A 15,625-nucleotide genomic window follows, 5' to 3' on the forward strand; every position below is an offset into this window, starting at 1 on the left:
TAAAGTCACAACATATAGATAGTTAAATGGCCTATCAACATTAATCAGCGCACTTGTCGTCCGCGCCCGAGATTTACGTCTGAAGTGACCTCGCAGATGGTCGCGGAGCGTCTACGAGTCGGCCTGGTGTGCACCCCTGGTTCAAAACCTAGGTAAAAGGTCAAACGCACACACAAAACACTGACGAACGACAGTTCTTCTCTGGGCACAAGAGAGCCAGAGCACACATTATCAGGCCATTTGAACCAAAACAGAGAGATAAAATATTCACTCCTCGGGCAGAGGAGAGGGTTGAAATAACATACATTTCTTCCCTAAAAAAATAATAAGAGAAAATCACACTTCTACTATTCAGGTGTTATTACATAGGACTTTAAACCATATAATTAGTCATGGAAAGGTAACAATCAAACACAGAATACATCTGGAACACATGTTTAACGCATCCCCCCAACCCCCTCCCCTGAGAGGCTGGAGAGCGTCACAAATAAGCTTATCCCCCAAAAGACCTTCAGCCGACGTGCAGGACAGAGAGACTCTGGAATGTTCCTAAAAGAGACTCACTAACATTCAACACACATATGATTCAAAGTATATTTCAATTATGCATAAGAAAATAGAATTGATTATGTGATCATGCATATAGTTAATTCATCACTTTATTAAAGAAGTTAAGCAACAGAATACAGATAGATATTAATATAAAAGGATATATAGATATATGTATTGATATATCTGAAGAGCCAAGGGATTTTGACCCTCACCCTTCACTTCTATGGTCACGGACATGTTACGTAACCATTGAAGCAGTGTCATATGTTCGCCATGACAGACATTTTTTGTCATTTTTAATTAACGTTAGTAGTTTCTTAGATTATTTTAGCTCAAAGGAATCTCCAAGGTGTGTTGATTTGTTAGCACCTGTTGATTATCGAACAAATGGTCATATGCCACAAAAGAGTGACAATATTCAATATTATTTTTGGTTTTCACGTGATATATTAACGCTAAAATGTAGTTTGTTGAAACGCACTGGAAGAACTTTCTGCTCTGATGTAAATGTAGCTTGAACTTTAAAGCCTACAGATATCAACAAAGCAAAACCAGTAGTGACAAGGAGCATGTGAGAATGGAGCTCTGTTTGTGTTCCATTGAGGAAGCTAAGACTATACTTTCAGGGATCATTTCTATAGTTTTTAGCTTGGAAATGTGTTTTAAAAGATTTTTCTTTCTATCCACGATGATGAGTTTTGATGCTCTTTTCTTAGCGGGAGTCAGGTTCTGAGCGATGATTTGATCATAGCTCTTTGCTGTTGATGAGTGTTCTGTATTGTTTTTGGCAATATGGAGGAAAAAAGTATGTTCAGAGTGGTGTGTTTATTCAGTATAACATTAGACAGTTGTTAACCAAAGATGTTAAAAAGATTTTTGTATTAAACAAGTTTAGAAGAGATGTGGTTTAACTACTGCAAGTTCATGATGCAGTTGGGATTTGGACTTTTTTGTAGATTTTTTTAAAGTGTTGAACGGTATGATTTGGATGTTTCTAAGCAGCTAGATATCTCCAGTAAGTTCTATGGTCACGGACATGTTACGTAGCCATTGAAGCAGTGTCATATGTTTGCCATGACAGACATTTTTTGTCATTTTTAATTAACGTTAGTAGTTTTTTAGATTATTTTAGATTAAAGGATTCTCCAAGGTGTGTTGATTTGTTAGCACCTGTTGATTATCGAACAAATGGTAATGCCACAAAAGAGTGACAATATTCAATATTATTTTTGGTTTTCACTTGATATATTAACGCTAAAATGTAGTTTGTTGAAACGCACTGGAAGAACTTTCTGCTCTGATGTAAATGTAGCTTGAACTTTAAAGCCTACAGATATCAACAAAGCAAAACCAGTAGTGACAAGGAGCATGTGAGAATGGAGCTCTTTTGTGTTCCATTGAGGAAGTTAAGACTATACTTTCAGGGATCATTTCTATAGTTTGTAGCTTGGAAATGTGTTTCAAAAGATTTGTCATCCTATCCACGATGATGAGTTTTGATGCTCTTTTCTTAGCAGGAATCAGGTTCTGAGCGATGTTTTTGATCATAGCTCTTTGCTGTTGATGAGTGTTCTGTATTGTTTTTGGCAATATGGAGGAAAAAATTATGTTCAGAGTGGTGTGTCTATCCATATGAAAAAAATCTTTGTGGCTCATATACAGCAACCATATATCTTCCTTACTTAAATCAGACAGAATTACCTTCTATGTTTCATGCAAGGCCAATACATGTCCTATACAAAATCAGACCGCTTATGGCCACTTTCATACTAAATAGCACACATACAACTTGTATGAGATTTTTGCATTATATGTGAATACTGTAAGAAGTCTTATATGAGTTTTACATGACAAAAGTATGCAATGGTGTATGGTATTAATAAAAAAAACATTTCAAATCATTTAAAGTTCTTATATTGAGTCATATGCTAGTCAAATTAAAGTCATATCCCAGATAGCAAAAAATATCCGCACGGCTTCTTTTTGCCGCCGTCCCTAAGCTGTCGGCTATAGGTGTGCCACTGGCGGGGATGAAACGTTTGCCGCCGAATTCGTCACTCCCATTTCTTGCGAGATGCCGCCCGCGAAAAGCTGGCGGCAAGCCGCTTTGAAATATAAGGATTTCTACTCTCAAAATCGACCAGCCATGTTGGCTATTATTATTATTTTTGCTCCAAAGCCATTAGGGTTTATAACAGAGTCTTGACTCTTGATTCCATGATAAGGTAAGGTTTAGGAAATGACATTTAAATTACTTTGAAACTCTGAAGCGATTATACAGTAATATATGTAAAATATATTGAATTATTTTATGCACTTGAAAATTGTTTACATTTGTTTGATTGCTGCGCATTTGAGACATGCACCAATAAACCAAAAACAATTCCTTTTGTAAAACTTACTTGGCAATAAATATCTTAATGATTCTGATTAGGTTTTAAAATAGACAATTTAGCAGAATAAATTGATGAAGTTAGACTTTTCCCGAATGCCTGACTTATCAGTGAACAGTGAAAGACATCTGCAACATGGCCAAAATCTCGGGTATACTTTAATTTTTTTTATTAATTTGCAACCATGGTGATATCCATCATAAACATGAAAATCCCTGTTTTGACATGAAGGATAAACTCAATGAAAAAGCGAAATTATCCTCTGGTTTCACAGTTGCGCAGAAATTTCGTTTATGTCTACATTTTTTCCAGCCTCGATTTTTTTTGTTAGTTTACCTTTTACAGGTTTTGCAATTATGACCTGTACAAATGTTTAAGAAAGTGTTAAAATCCCTGTAAAGGCAATAAAAAAAAATCTAAACGCATTATAAATGTTAAAAATGTATTGCTAAAACACAATACAAAGACTGAACTGTGAAGTTCCACTGTCGTCATATATGTTTCCGGTTTACTTGCGCGTCGCCCAAAATGTCTGTTTTTACTCGATGTCTCCAGAATCTTCCGAAAATACGCGTCAGCGATGTTCATCGCATTGTTGATGCCTGGTCCCCTGCTCCGACAAGCAAGAGGGACAAGGGCTTTAAACTCTACATATCGAGTTATCTGCACAACTACAAGGGTAAGTATTTTAATGTAATGTGGTGTGCCGGCAGATAGCGGCTAAGCTAGTTCGCCACGTGTTCATTTTTTATGTAAGGTTAGTATAGAAGCTTGTTTTTTCTTAGTTTTAAGGCAGACTGTTTGTTAATTTTTGTGATAATTGTAATATAAATTATTTTAACTTGCTCTCCTCTCAGTTTCTAATAAAGATCAGGGCACAGGTGAAGTCACTGTCAGGGCATTGTGCTACAGGTCCACGAAGAAAGCAGATAAACCTCACAGTTTGAGTGTATGGTGAAGCTAGAATTGATAAGACCGCAGTTACAGGCTTGTTACTTTAATAGCCCGATGTTCCTGGGGACTCGGCTAAGGTTATTCATGTTTAATGTAACTCAAATCAAATGAAAACAGTTATTGTAGGCAGGTAAGTTTCCCTAGCTGGTCCCCTCTGGGTAAAATGAGTTCTTATTCAAGTTTTCAACTCAGTCATTCGTTTAAGATGCAATCTTGTGTAATAAGTATTAGGCTATCGTGATTATACAGTGAGCAAGCTATATAAATAAGTATTTAATATAATAAAAGTGTAGAGCAACAACCGAGGGTGTAAGGTAAAGGCTGAATATTGTAGATTTATTACAATATGTTGCATGTTTGAATTAAAATACCTGTGGATATGCCACTTCCCACTCATGAAAGTTTTGTTATTCAAAGGAGCACACACTCTACAAAGGCCTGACTGGAGATTTGCCTGATCTATCCGTCCTTCAGGTGAGTAGGGATATAACAATAACAAATTTCACTGTACAGTATGATATATCAACCAAAATCTGTATACTAATATTTCATTATTTTCTTTTTCCTCCCTTTTACAAACAAATATTCTGCTTCAAAGAAAAAAATGAAATTGATGTTATCATAAGGGTTCTTCATTATGAACTTGTATGCCATGCATAACATACTGTGGATAGAAATTACAGGGGAAGTTACTGGTATGATAATTGTGGTTATATTATATTACTATTATATTTAGTGTATTGCTAATCAATATATTGTTACTTCCCAGGTGACAGCGGCTCACTTCAAGAGCAGGTGAAGCAAGTTGGGACAATGTTGAAGACATTTGCTCGCACTGGGCAATCAGGTACAACTTGCAAACAACACCTGTGGTTGTTGGTTTAATTCCCACTGGGGCCACCTGTACATGTAGTAGACCTAGATATAAATGTAATAGTTTAGTAGTTGAAGGACCAGGACTGACTACTTTATTCTTTTATTCTTGGAACCCCTGTAGGTGCAGATCAAACCCTAATGCTGCGACGTCTTGGAGTTTGGCGATGTTGTGCGTAGCATGGACAACAAAATACTATGCTGCAACATTTCAGTGCCATTGTGTCTGTTGGAGAGTTATCACTGCCAGGGGATCTGTTACTCCCCCCTAGACACCCAGGAAGATTTGGCGTTGCTTGACAACAGTTTGAGGCAGGATAAAGAGCTCCAGCAACGATTTGTAAGTGTGCCGATTTCGTTTATAAAGCCATAGGGTAATCTAAAAAGTAAAATTAAGATCGTACACTGCATATTCTACAGTCTGAATCCACAGCCTGTCACATTTTAAATTTATGAGAAGCTTCAGAGAAATGTAATTTGTAACATGTTTTTTTTGTATTTTCAGCTTCGGTTTTTGGCAATCAAATGTGGGAGGGACCTAAAGACAACCATGTGGCGAATGCTTCAGAGTATCTTCTCTAATCACCTTTCCATCAATACAACCTGGACTGTAGAGGATAAAGCATGTTTTAGAGACATGTTCCTGAAGACCATTGTTCAAAGTAAGTTGGATATTTTTTTAAGTAGATTTAAGTAGATGTGTATGACCTTATGCCATTCAAATGGAATGACAGATCTTTATTTTCTACATAGCCATCCGGAAGAACCCGGCAACCCAGGATGCCACTGATGAGGCGATCCAGGTTAACGTTACGCATTACCTGAAAGGAGCATCTGAACGTGAAGGTGGAAAAAGGCGCCGCACAGCTGAGAGGGACCCACAGCCGACCCCTTAAACCTAGGCTGACTACTGACACCCCAGCATCACTGACAACTGGAGCCCTTTCTTTATCCTGCAGTCAGTAACATCAAGACCCCTAAAAAAGCCTGCTAAAAGTGTCAGACTACACTCACCCAATCCACACTGTTCAAGGTGGAAATTGCTTTTTTTTTTTCTCTTCTCTCGTGACCCTAATTTGAGGGCAGCTCCTTGGATGAATATGGGATGGTTTGTCCTTTTATACAGGCGCACGAAGAATCACTGAAGATATGCCAATTTGCACTGCCTCATTCTGGAGGTCGGGGAAAACCGGTGATTCTTAGCCCACTACGCCACGCAGACCCCAACCACTCCAGACATTCTGATTGGCTGTGTTCTCTACAGCCAGATTTTCTGCGGTTAATTATATTTATTCCCACTTGTTGTCATGTGTTAGTTGAATGTCAAAATGTATATTATACCTGTTATCCTGCACATTCCTTGATACCAAAGATCTCAATTATTTCATATACAATTTGCTGCTTATTTCATTGTTACAGTGCTTAACTATTCTATTTTTAAATATAGCTTGTAAATCCTAGATTATACATCTAATACTGGATATTTGCACATTATCTGGTATCAAATATTCTACTTACCGTGACTTTAGTATTGGCTTATTTCATTCCGTCAGTGCTTAATGATTCTATTATAGTTTGTAAATCCTATTTCATACCTCTGATACTTGATATTGCACATTAACTAGTACCAAAAATTCTACTTTCATTCCATCACATTGCTTAACTGTTATTCTATTGTTAAATATAGCTTGTAAATCCTTGTGCCACAGGTCAGCATTGCAGTTATAATGGTATATTCTACTCCAGAGCTTTAATCTAAATTATTACCACTTAACCTATTGTTAGAAATGACTTGTAAATATGATGTTATACCTCAATTTATTTGGTATCCTGCACTTTCTTTGGTACCAAATATCCTCATTGCTTATGTTTACTGGTAATTATTTTCATCCCAGAGCTGACCTCTTTATATTATTAACAATTATTGTGTTACAATAGTGTTTTTTAAAAAAAAAAAAAAAAACATTTCTTACCAAAATTGAATTGGAAACCTGCATGTTCTTTATGTGTGTGTGTGTGTGTGTGTGTGTGTGTGTGTGTGTGTGTGTGTGTGTATATATATAATGTTTGTATTTTTCTGTTATTTATATTTCAGTGATCTGACATCTTGTTTCAATGACAGTTACTGTACTTTGAAATGTGGAATTAAAACGCCAAATGGAAATTTGTCTGGTTTGATCAATCATTATTCTTGATAAACTGCATGCTATATACATATATATATATATATATATATATATATATATATATATATATATATATATATATATATATATATATATATATATACACACACAATAAGCGGCGGCAGATCGCTCGGAAAAAGCGTTTGCCTCCGACGCTCCGCGGACGGTCCGCCTTCAATATAACGGCGGCGGAACGGCGGATGGCCAGCGGGCCGGCCGCGGAACGAAGGCGGCTGCCGCCGGCGGTGCGCCGTCAAACGTGTTTGCGATATCGCCATTCTGCCGCTTCTACTGCCGCCGGAGCACCGCCAGCGGCCCGCCGACTTATTGCTATATGGGATTGGATTTATATATATTTTGTGTAATTTGTTTATATGTATTTCATACAGATTTCATGTTTTTTTATAGGGAAATGGTGTGCCTGCTCTTCGAGTTTTATATGTTTCCACCAAATTCCTCATATTACAGCTATAATATTACTATATTTATAATATAATTACAATACATGATTTTCATTCAATAATACAACACCTCTGCATATACTAATCATATATGATTTCAGTCAATGACTTGCACAAATTTGCTATGGAAACACTTTTATTTCAATAAAATCAAAGTAACACACACATCAAATTATACTCCATATGAGTAATTAAAAATTCCACCTTGATAGCAAACTGAACTTTGCTCAGAAAAAGAAAGAAAAAAAACACATAAAACCCCAACAACAACAAAATACCTTAAACACACTGTCATGGCCATCAATCATCAAAGAGCATTAAGGTTTCTGGATGTTTTTGTGTTTTCTTCATGGAGGTGAAGCATGGAGGTGGTCTAGCATGGAGGTGGTCTAGTGTTTAGGTTTCCAAATAAAATTAAAATGTTTAGCTTCCAAATGGAACCCCAGAAAGTTGTGAGTTTGAAAGGGATTGCCACTATTGTGGCCCTGAGCAAGCTACTTAACCTAAACGTACTCCCGGTGGATCACTTTGTATGTAATAATAATAAAAACAACAACAACAACAAGAATAAATATAGCTGCAAGCAGCGATGGCGGGCCCAAGCCGGTGGCACCACCACCCCCGTGCCTTTAGGGTTGCTGTGCACAATGGGCAATAACGTAACCTCGCTTTGACTGTCGAGAAGATGTGTGCTGTAGAGCTCCAACGAACATTCGCAACGACAGCTCTCGACCTAGTTAGAAGCATTTCTTGTTTGCATGACATGTGGACTTAATAAATCCTTATCTTGAGCCAAATAAACAAGCTGACATTCAGTACAACCTGTGTCTTTTGTTTAGAACACATACAAATGTTATTTATGTACCGTTTTTGTACGGTACATAAATAAATAAAGCACCGTTTTTGAAGACTGCGCATGTGCGAACGTGCTCTACTATGTAAGAACGAGCCGATTATTGAATCTGGAAATGGGTGGGGCCTGTAACACCTTTAGGAACCAAACGTGCAACACTCATAAATACCAGTTGTAAATCACATTCCCTCACTCATCTTTGAGATGGCTTCACGTGTTTGGATCGTCGGCAGTTCCATCATCCGCAGACTGCATACTCACTTCTGTGAGCAGCGCCTGGACGGTCTTCAGTGTGAGATCACCTGGGACGGCAGAGGAGGCAGACTCTGGGAGCAGCTGTTTCCAGCTCTGCGCTCTCTCAGGGCCAAAGCTACAGCTCCAGATATTCTCATTATTCACCTGGGAGGGAACAGTTTGTGTCGGGTGGGCCGCAACCGCCTCGATTTTCTTCGGAAATAAAGAGTGACCTGACCGAAGTCTTACAAATGTTTCCCAGAACCAGGCTGGTGTTTTCTGGCATTTTACCCCATCTAAATTGGAGAGGACAGACTGGCAGGACTGGCTATGGCATTGAACAAAGCCGGCGGTGGATCAACGGCGCCATGTCTGGCTTCTTGGCAGAGAGGCAGATGCGCTGCATTCACCACAGAAACATCGGCTTGTTCCATCTGTGCAGAGACGGAGTCCACCTGAGACCAGAGGGAAACCAGCTTCTGCTGAGCAACCTCCGAGAAGCTCTGCAGGTGGAACTCAGAAGATGAAGCAACAAATGTCCTTTTAAGGGCAGCAACAATGGCTCTTTTAAGAGCCACGTTCACTCATTCAAATAAAAAGCATTTTCCAAGTGTGTGAAATTCGTTGTTCCTCACCTTACTTGATGTCAGGTTTCAGATGACTTGTTTTTAAATACAAATGTCAATTCCTCTTATCCACTCCTTTGTAAGCATTTCAATATAACTTTCAAACCATTCAAGAATCGTGCGCTGTTTTCTGTGCTGACCACAATCCAAAACGTGCCATAAAGCAGCGGTTCTCAAAGTTTTTTGTTTTGGTTTATTTATATAAAGACACAGAGAATATTACTTGCCTTACCTGATTAGAACAATGAAAAAAATAAATAAATAACTAGGGAATCACTAAAACGAGAGAATTATTCTTATTTGATGATACTCTCAAAACATTCCACAACAAATCCTTGAAATTGAATGATATTCAGTACAGAACACGAATAAAAAAACTCTCTCTTTAGAATCAAAATGTTTTTACATTTGCGATGTATTTGGATGCTAAACTTTTCTTTATTATAGGCTTTGTACTTTACTCACGCTCCAATACCGACGTAGAAAATCATCCTCTTTACATGCGCAAAAATATGCTTGGAAACATCACAGTGGAGCGGTGCTTACTGTGAATGATACGAATTGTACTACTGACTATTTAAACTAGGGCTGGGCGATATGGCAAAATATATTATCACAATATTTTTTTCCATATTGATCGATATTTGTTACGATATATAATTTAATAATGCTGCCCGTTTGAAAAGTATACTGATAATGATGCCTGAAGAAACCAGAAGGTTCAATAGTTGAACTATATAGTTTATTAACATAAATAAATAACAATGCAAACATTTAACTGTGCAAACATGGATTGGTTGAGAATATATTTTGTTATAAAAGAATATTGATAAACTTTAAATCTAAATGTTAACATTTTACTTTTAGCAAACATGCTTTATCTGCCTTGACAAAACAATGCAAGTTAGCTTGCCTTGTAACTTATTATAAAATATAAAACTAAAAGCTGTGACTGCAGTACTATCACATCAAATGTCTTTGGCAGGGCAGCAAACATTTCAAAATGTTTGCAGAGGTACAACCAAGACAACAAATGTAAACAAGTGAACCACAAAGTCCCTGGCAGATTTAAGTACATAACTGTCAGATAAATAAAATATTAATTGTGTACTGGTTTTAAATATCTCAAATGTTTTAGAGGTAGATATCTGAGTAAAAAGTGCAAAATGTAAACATTGTAAACCAGTCACTATGCTACACCTTTTAGGTAGTGCTCATGTAACCCTAATTACCCTATTATAGGTTTGGACGGAGTAACATTAACATGGGCCCGCATTTTCATACTCTCGGTGTGGTCGCTGGGATGGTACCTTTTCAGGTGACCGAAAAGGTTTTATTTGTTGTGTTTCCCGTCTTGGATATCACCGACCGGCGGCATATTTCGCAGACCGTCTTTATTTGCGCGTCGTCGCTTTTCAGATATCCAAACCACTTCCATATAATTGACGTCTTGTTACCTTTTTTGTCAACAATTTCCTCAGCTTTGGAAGATAGTTCGAGTTCGTCGTTTCCACTCATTTTTTCTTTACATTCACTTTCTTCACTGCCGGTAGCTCAAACAGTGCTCTGCTAGCAAATGGGCGTGTACTTAGACGCACAAGCCAAAATCTGCATTCTGACTGGCTGTTGTCCGTTTATTTCTGCTTTGTAATAGGCTGTTAGGTCTATCCATATCGAGTAAACATGTCAAAAGTTTATCATCGTAGTCTAAATAAATATTATCGCGATGCCATATCGAGATCGTTTTATCGCCCAGCCCTAATTTAAACAGAGTAATTTTTATATGTTAGGTTTACTATTTTATTATTATATTTTATTGCGGCTATAATGAACAGGCTGTGATGTCAAGATTGCAATGATGGTGTGTGTGTGTGTATTTGTAACCTTAAGTAATCATGGTTTATTTATTCATTTATTTATTCATTTGTTCATTTATTTATTATTTAACATGCATGTGTGCATTATTAAAAGTACCATTGCAGCAACGAGAACGGGTCTGAGCCAAATTATGTTAAAGATGTGTTCTGGTGACTGCCGTGTTTTTAAACCAATCAGATAAGAGTAAATCGAGAGTTAGCGATTAGCTCATCTGATTGGCTACATGAAGAAGGTGGACCCGCCCTCCACTTCGCGCTCCCGTTGGAACGACGTCATTTCAACAACAAAAGGTAGTTTTATCAGAAAATTAATCAGAAAGAAAATCAATCGCAAAGAACGCAAAACAATAATTATAAAAGTGGTTGTTTGCTGCCATTTTTTTTTGTTTTCTTAAAAATGTAAAACACAAGCATCGATGTTTTATCACAGGTTTACAATAAAAATAAGAGTGTGATTTCAAAGCATTTTGAAATTTGATCATCATTCTCGGAAGTTTTGATACGTTCGGATCGATCAGCCCATCCCTACTTTCTTTAGACATATGTTTCATGTGTTGGTTTTAATAAAGACTCGAGTACTCATAAAACTCACAGAACGAAATATGCGTCACACTTTACTGCGTTCTCAACAACATAAGTCTACTTCATACGTTAAAACAACAAGAATACAGAACATATGCTTAGAACTCCACCTAGTGGTTATATTATAGAATTAAAGGAGAAATTACATATGAGACAGCTTTATAACTTAAATGGCTTTAACTGAAATAGACAAGTTTAATATAACTATTCTGATAAGTGTATATTTCCAACATCATGTTTGTGTTATCCGTTTCTGTAAGTTTTTGTGACGTGTTTCAGAAAGATAATCGCTTAGAGCGATAGTTTATTTTCATCTTAACTGGACATCACAGTTGATCACTGCAATAATTCATAATTCAATATATTGATACCCGATTTCTTTATCAACTGTTTGTTCAATTGAGACATAAGGGGTGATTTCAAAGCATTTTGAAAGTGACACACTTCCTTCTGCCAGTTGGTGGCGCTACAACTTTGACTCACAGTAGTCACATCCATGTGACACACTGCTGAAGTTTCATCGAGATCAGTTAATGTATGCAAAAGTTATAACACACTTCCTTGCTTTTATGCTTCCTTTGTGTGCTTTTTGGAGCTTCACAGTTCATTTGCAATGTGTTCCACATTCAAACCAAAATATCTGACTTTCTGTTGGTCTGTTTGTTCACTTGAGACATAAGAGGGTGATTTCAAAGCTTTTTGAAAGTGACACACTTCCTTCTGACAGTTGGTGGCGCTATAACTTTGACTCACAGTAGTCACATCCATGCGACCGGCCTCTTCCCGCGAACACACTGCTGAAGTTTCATCGAGATCAGTTAATGTATGCAGAAGTTATAACACACTTCCTTGCTTTTATGCTACTTTTGATGTGCTTTTTGGAGCTTCAAAGTTCATTTGCTATGTGTTCCACATTCAAACCAAAATATCTGACTGTCTGTTGGTCGGAGCTAATGACTGTAAATTAGAAAGTTGTTCGGCCCGATGAGATCCATATGTGTACCAAGTTTCATATTATTACATGCAAGCGTGTTGATATATGGACAAGTGTTCGGACCCCGTTCAAGGGGGCGCTGTCAAGCCCCCCTGCCATGCCCGGGTACCAGATTCAGCCCGGCCCTGATGGACGCGTGTTCTGACCTGTGTGCAAAGTTTCAAGAGTTTTTGAGTACGTTAAGGGCCCCAAAAGTCCCGGAAACCTTGAAAAACAATATCTTAATGCAAATCTCACCCAACAGAGAAATCCGCTCTCCCTCCCCCTCCCCTCCACTCCCCACACACAGAGAATTGGCAGGGGGCACGTTGTCAGAGAGAGACAGAGAGAGAGAAAAACATAGAATGGGAGTGGTCACTCAGTCAGAGAGAGAAAAATTCCAAGAAATCCACATTCAAACCACAATATCTGACTTTCTGTTGGTCGGAGCTAATGACTGTAAATTAGAAAGTTGTTCGGCTTGAAGAGAACAATATACACGCCGAGTTTTGTAACTGTAGATAGAACTAACTAAGTTATAACACACTTTATGTGTCCATTTTTAGTCCTAAACCAATTTCCTCGCCACGGCCAAACCGTTCGAGATATCAAAAATCCGTCCGGAGTGTAGCATCCTCAATGTCTTGACTTCATACCGACCGAGTTTGGTGGCGATTGGATTCATTCTCTAGGAGAAATATATATAATTCCAGAGCATGTGTTTCCAAACAACCCATAATAGCCGACTTCCTGTTGGGCTGGCGTAAAACTTAGAGCACGAAAGTTGTTCGGCCCGATGAGATCTACAAGTGTACCGAGTTTCATATTATTACATGCAAGCAGGTTTGATATATGGACAAGTGTTCGAATCCCATTCCAGGGGGCGCTGTCGAGCCCCCCTGCCACGCCCGGGTACCATCTTCGGTCCGACCCTGATGGCCGCGGGTTCTGACCCGTGTGCAAAGTTTCAAGAGTTTTCGAGCACGTTAAGGGCCCCAAAACCTTGAAAAACAAAAATAAAAGCATTCTCACTCATCAGCCAAATCAGCACCCTCCCCACAGACACAGAGAGACGTAGGGTCAGTGAGAGAGGGAGAGAAAATTCTCCAAAACATCCACATTCAAACCAAAATATCTGACTTTCTGTTGGTCTGAGCTAATGACTGTAAATTAGAAAGTTGTCCGGCTCGATGAGAACAATATAATTACTGAGTTTTGTGACTGTGGGTCAAAGTGTAAAGCAACCCCCCCACTTTTGTCAAAAGGTGGCGCTACTGAGCCCCTGCACCACGCCCGTTTCTGAAACTTTGCACATGTCTACTGGCTAATAAATGTGATGTGTCTGTCGAGTTTCATGCAATTTCAAGTATGCTAAGAGTCTCAAAAGCATAAAAAAAGAATATTCGAGTTTGAAGCATTGCCGCGGCAACAGTATCGAAGATATCAATAATCCTTTCACATGTCTACATCTGCCGTGTGTTTACATTATACACCTAAATTTTTAAGTAAATCGGGTAAAAATAAGAGGGTGATTTCAAAGCATTTTGAAAGTGACACACTTCCTACTGCCAGTTGGTGGCGCTATAACTTACAATAGTCACATCCATATGATAGTCACATCCATGTGATCGGCCTGTTACAGCGAACACACTGCTGAAGTTTCATCGAGATCAATTAATGTATGCAGAAGTTATAACACACTTCCTGTTTCTCTTTTCGTGCCATCATTTTGTTTCTTCGCCACGGCCAAACCGTTCGAGATATCAACAATCCGCTGTCAATTTTTCATCCTCAATGCCTTAACTTCATGCTGACCGAGTTTCGTGGCGATTGGTGGAATTCTCTAAGAGGAGTATTTCACATTCCATTGCATGCGTTTTCCAAAAAACCCTAAATAGATGATTTCCAGTTGGCCTGAGGTAAAAAGTAAAAGTATGAAGGATATATGAAACGATGAGATCTATATGTGTACTGAGTTTCATGTTATTACATGCAAGCGTGTTTGATTTATGGAAAAAGATTTTGGACACTGTTCCAGGGGGCGCTGTCGAGCCCCCCTGCCACGCCCGGGTACCAGCTTCAGCCCAGCCCTAATGGCCGCGGGTTCTGACCCGTGTACAAAATTTCAAGAGTTTTCGAGCACGTTAAGAGCCCCAAAAGTCGTAAAAAAAAAAAAATAATAATAATAATAATTAAAGCTGCGAGCAGCGATGACGGGCCCAAGCCGGTGGCACCGCCACCCCTGGGCCTTTAGGGTCGCCGCGCACGACGGGCAATAACGTAAGCTCGCTTCGACCGTCGAGAAGATGTGTGCAAATTCCAAGAAATCCACATTCAAACCAAAATATCTGACTTTCTGTTGGTCTGTTTGTTCACTTGAGACATAAGGGGGTGATTTAAAAGCATTTTGAAAGTGACACACTTCCTTCTGCCAGTTGGTGGCGCTATAACTGACTCACAATAGCAACATCCAGCCTCTTACAGCGAACACACTGCTGAAGTTTCGTCAAGATCAATTAATGTATGCAGAAGTTATAACAGACTTCCTGTTTCTCTAACTGCCTTCTGCCAGTTATTATAGGCTTTGTACTTTACTCACGCTCCGATACCGACGTAGAAAATCATCCTCTTTACATGCGCAAAAATATGCTTGGAAACATCACAGTGGAGCGGTGCTTACTGTGAATGATACGAATTGTACTACTGACTATTTAAACAGAGTAATTTTTATATGGTAGGTTTACTATTTTATTATTATATTTTATTGCGGCTATAATGAACAGGCTGCAATGTCAAGATTGCAATGATGGAGTGTGTGTGTGTGTGTGTATTTGTAACCTTAAAGGGGTCATATAATGCCATTTTTGTACAAGTTAATATGAATCTTTAGGGTCTAAATGAAAACTTTGTAATATACTTTTATTAAAAATTCTCATTAGTATTTTAAGAAAACACTAATTTTAACTGCTCAAAAACAGCTCCGTTTTCAGCACGCCGTTTCAGTGCATATGACTTTAAATGATAATGAGGTTTGGTCACCCCGCCTCCCTCCGTTCTGGGG

General features: G+C 38.4%; 2 non-coding genes across 2 annotated transcripts; both read left to right on the forward strand.

The window, feature by feature from the left end:
- Positions 1-1,162: 1,162 nt before the first annotated feature.
- On the forward strand, positions 1,163-1,373 carry LOC127649850 (small nucleolar RNA U3). Its single transcript, XR_007971340.1, has one exon. It is a non-coding gene; the product is annotated as a small nucleolar RNA U3 (small nucleolar RNA).
- Positions 1,374-1,960: 587 nt separating this feature from the next.
- Positions 1,961-2,172, forward strand: LOC127649840 (small nucleolar RNA U3). The gene has a single exon (XR_007971331.1). It is a non-coding gene; the product is annotated as a small nucleolar RNA U3 (small nucleolar RNA).
- Positions 2,173-15,625: the final 13,453 nt, after the last annotated feature.

Source organism: Xyrauchen texanus, chromosome 9, assembly GCF_025860055.1.
Source record: "Xyrauchen texanus isolate HMW12.3.18 chromosome 9, RBS_HiC_50CHRs, whole genome shotgun sequence".
Taxonomy (NCBI): domain Eukaryota; kingdom Metazoa; phylum Chordata; class Actinopteri; order Cypriniformes; family Catostomidae; genus Xyrauchen; species Xyrauchen texanus.